Here is a 5,000-nt window from a genome sequence, read left to right as displayed (position 1 = left end):
CGTCACACCACACCATACCACGTCACACCACACCATACCACGTCACACACCACACCAGACTACATCACACCACACCATACCACGTGACACACCACGCAATACAACGTCACACACCACACTATACCACGTCACATACCACACCATACCACGTCACACACCACACTTTACCACGTCACACATCACACCATACCACGTCACACACCATAACCCATCCTGTCACAACAACACACCACACCATACCACATCACGCACCACACCACATCCTGCCACAGCACCAAACTACACTACAACACACCACAGTACATCACACAATACCACGTCACACACTACACCATACCACGTCACACACCACACCCCGTCCTGCCACAGCACCACACCACACTAGACTACACCGCACCATACCACGTCACACACAACACAACACCCTGCCACAGCACAGCACCACACCACACCACAGAACATCAGACTACAGGTCCTGGAGCTACGCCTCTATGACATTCCTTGGGGAGACGGGACTGCTCGGACAGACAGTCTAGGGAACGACAACAACAACAACAACAACAACATCAGACTCCATCACACGATACCACGTCACACACCACACCCCATCCTGCCACAGCACTACACCACACCAGACTACATCACACCATACCACATCACACACACCATACCACGTCACACACCACACTTAATCCTGTCACAACAACACACCACACAACACCACAGTACACCACACCATACTACGTCACACCCCACACCCCACCCTGCCACAGCACCACAGTACACGACACCACAGTACAGCACAACACCACACCAGACTACATCACAGCACCACAGCACCACAGTACACGACACCACAGTACAGCACAACACCACACTAGACTACATCACACCATACCACATCACACACCATACCATACCACGTCACACCACACCATACCACGTCACACACCACACCAGACTACATCACACCACACCATACCACGTCACACACCACACCACGTCACACACCACACTATGCCACGTCACATACCACACCATACCACGTCACACCCCACACCCCACCCTGCCACAGCACCCACAGCACACAACACCACAGTACAGCACAACAGCACAGAAGGCTCACCACGGGGGCTCGGCCATGGTATTCAGTTTGGCGGTGCCCAATTAGTGAGCTGGCAGAAACAGGTGTTGGGGGGGTGGGGAGATGGGGGGGATATTGGTGGGGGAGAAGAGGGGAGATTGTTGGAGATGGTGGAGGTGTGGGAGGAGGGGGTGGAGGTGTGGGAGGAGGGAGTGGAGGGTGTGTGTATGTGTGCGTGTGTGTGTGTTTATGTGCGTGCGTGTGTGTGTGTGTGTGTGTGTGTGTGTGTGTGTGTGTGTGTGTGTCTGTAACCTTCCTCAAATTTGGAGAGGCTGAGGATGGTGAAGGAGATGATGGTGGAGATAGCGGTTCATGTTGCAGTAGAGGGGATGGTGATAGTGTTGGAGATGGTGGTAAAGACAGTGATGGTCACGGAGATGTTGGAGATAGTGATGGTGATGGTGAAGATGGTGGAGGAGATGTTGGTGGAGACGTGAGTCCTCTTTAGGCCGTAGACAATAGATAAAAAAAATAAAAAATGATGAAAAATTTGTTTGAAATATAAATAAGATAGAAAATATGAAATAAATATGTAAATAACAAAATATAAAAAAAATTGATGAAAATAAAATAATATAGAATGAAATTCAATACAAAATCAATCAAGAAAAAACAAAATATAATTAAATAAATTACCGAATTAAATTAAATAAAAGTAACTCAACCAAAAAATAAGATAAAATAGCCCCTCAAAAAAGGGAACGATAAAAAGATTCAAAATAAAATAAGACACAATATTAGAAAATTATAATAAAATTGAATAAATTAATAGATATTTATTCAGTAAATAACTGAGAGGCTTTCTGATGATTCTTCAAACTTCAAGCGACTGTCTGCTGGAAGTTTGTTTACTTCGTCAGCTATAATATTTTTTCTTTTTTTGTTTTGTTTATTATTTCTTTCTTTTTTTTCATTATTCATTTAGTTATACGTTAGTTTATTCATTTATTAATTTATTTTATTATCTTTACGTTGGACTTGGTGTCGCTCAGTAGGCCTTACCTGAATAGGACCATTTACCGAAAGCCTAAAAGTTAGTAAGTCATAATAAAAAAAAAAAAAAAAAAAAAAAAAAAAAAAAAAAAATAGATAAATATAAATAAAATAAACAAATAGAAAACAAAAATATAATACAGCCTTTCATCTTACAGTTCAGTGGTGATTAAGATCATTTACCGGCATTTCTCTACGTCAGATAGACAGACAGACAAATTGATAGCCAACGTACATTGGGCTTTGACACACATGACATGATGACAGCATAGAAAACGGGATGAGTGTGGGAGATTGGAAAAAGTGGAAGAAAACGGACATTTTTCAAGAAAAACGAAAAAGTGGAAGAAGACGGGAAAATGAAAGAAAACGGAAATATGGAAGAAAACGGAAAAGTGGAAGAAAACGAAAAAATGAAGAAAACTGAAAAGTGGAAGCAAAGGGAAAGGTGGGAAAAACAGGAAAAATGAAAGAAAACGGAAAAAGCTGTAGAAAACGAGAAATATTAGGGAATCGAATTGAAGGAGGTTCGATCCATCTCCATCCATCCATTCAGCTCGATGGCACACTTTGTATACTTTATTGTAACCGCGGCAGGTGAATTAATTTACAAGAATAGATATTTCTAGATTTGGAATCTAGGAAGATTACCACCGTAGCATAGAAGACATTTGGCCACTGCACCGCCACCTTTACCCTACGTACCTGGACAGCTATGAAGAGTTGCTGTCTCAGGTAAGCGCTGGGAAACGGATCAGTGCTTACGTTATAAGGTATAGGGACTGAAACCAAGGAGCCACAGCAATATATATATATATATATATATATATATGTGTGTGTGTGTGTGTGTGCGTGTGCGTATTTAAATATATGGAATGAGCACACACCACACACACACACACACACCCACACACACACACACACACACACACACACACACACACACACACACACATATATATATATATATACATATATATATATATATATATATATACATATATATATATATACACACATATATATATACAGGTATATATATTATAGAATATATCGCTAGTATCAGCAATATACTCTCCCCTTGTACATCTCATCACCTTACTTTTGCCCACATTTATCTTCAGCTTCCTTCTTTCACACACCTTCTCAAACTCTGTCACTAACTTCCTCAATCCCTCCTCTGATCCTGCTACTTAAAATTATCATTATTTAATTCATAGATACATCTATTAATCAAAAACGAAAGAATAGTAATATACGTTACATAAACTAGTATTGAATTTAGATGTAAACAATAAAAAATGTGGTGTGGGATGCCAACATCTCCAGGATCAATGTTTTTGGCCACGCTATTGGCTGGCGAGTTGAGAGTAGCCAATCAGGGCGCAAGATTCAATCAACCTTTCATTATTGGTGAGTTCAGGTCTATCTTGCTATAATTTTCATATGATTTTTTAACATATTGAAAATGTATTATTTACATTCATTTACATCATAAAACAATATAAAATGGTTAAAACAACGTCTTTATCATTAAAAGGGTATTTTAAGGCATTTTTAATTGGCGCGTCCACTATCCGCGATTTTTCGCTGTTCGCGAGGGGTCTTGGAACCTAACCCTCGCGAATGCCGGAGGATCGCTATACATATGTATACACACACACACACGCACATATATATATATATATATATATATATATATATATATATATATATATATATATATATATATTTATGTATATATAGTTCAATACCAATATTCCATATATAATTCCATCATATACATACATGTGCGTTATATACATAAATCTATAAGTATACATGTGTAGGTATATGCATACACACAAACGTGTACACAAACAAGTCTCCAGAGTCAAGACGTTGGAGATCCATTAGATCGATGATCTACTCCTCAGGAGACAGGGGCAGGGGCAGGGACAGTGGGGGGGGGGGTTTAAGGGGCAATTAATATGACCGAAGGGGGAGAGGTGGGAGAGGGGGGGTAATTGGGGAGACCAGAATGATGGGGCAATTATATATAGGGCGATGAAGGGGGCAGTTGTCTGGATGAAGTTGGGGGCAGGTTTTCTTGTGTGGGGGGGAGGGGGGAGGGAGAATGGGGAGAGGGGTGATTGGGGATTGGGTGACTGTGATGGGGGTGTAGTTAGGTCATTACTTAACAGGAATTGGTTAAAATCGTCTCCTTAAGCTGAATTAAATAGTCTGAAGCTAATTTGACTACTAACGCTGGTAGATAAGACAATAAGTGTGGGTAAGGGGTGTAAGCAGTGCAACTGGGGCAACGGAAAGGGTGGGGGAATTGCAGTTCTAAACTAATAACGCGGTTAAGAAGGTCGTTCTACAAAAATAAATAAAATCGTGGTAGGGCAAAGGATTAGAAGAAGGACAGTTGGGGCAATGAGGAGGATGGGGCAATTATGACGTGAGATAATGTAGGATATTGATCTTGTGAATTAGGGCTAAAGGCCTCCTTGAGGGCAACTGTGTTTTTGATGAGACTGGGGCAGTTAGGGGCAACAGGGGAATGGGGCAAGAATAGCGTTAAGGTGAAACGAGAAGGTGCAATAGGTGAGGGTCAGGGCAGTAAATTGATAATATAGGTTAGGGCAATGGTGGGGGCAATAGCATGAATAGTATAATGGGGCAATGAGAAGGAGAGGAAAGGAGAGTTTTTTTTTTTTGGTGCGTGGTAAGGGCAGTGGTGTAGAGATGGGGCAACTTGGGCAACTTGGAGTAGTCGGGGGCAATAGGGAATATGGGGCAACAATAATGGTATGATGTGTCAGTGGGTATAGGTTACTAAGTTTGTGATGCCTATTTGGGGCAACCTCGTAGAGAAGGG

At 41.4% G+C, this 5,000-nt stretch overlaps 1 protein-coding gene across 1 annotated transcript in view; it reads right to left on the bottom strand.

The window, feature by feature from the left end:
• Window positions 1-5,000, bottom strand: part of LOC143019413 (uncharacterized) — a gene marked incomplete at its 3' end in the record, with an annotated part of 167,825 nt that overhangs the window by 116,285 nt on the left and 46,540 nt on the right. The gene's annotated exons all lie outside the window — the stretch shown is intronic.

This window comes from Oratosquilla oratoria, chromosome 37 (genome assembly GCF_046742065.1).
Source record: "Oratosquilla oratoria isolate Oo_2021 chromosome 37, ASM4674206v1, whole genome shotgun sequence".
In the NCBI taxonomy this organism is placed as follows: Eukaryota; Metazoa; Arthropoda; class Malacostraca; order Stomatopoda; family Squillidae; genus Oratosquilla; species Oratosquilla oratoria.
The sequence above is the reverse complement of the archived record's forward strand: the minus strand, read 5'-3'. Positions and strand labels throughout refer to the sequence as shown.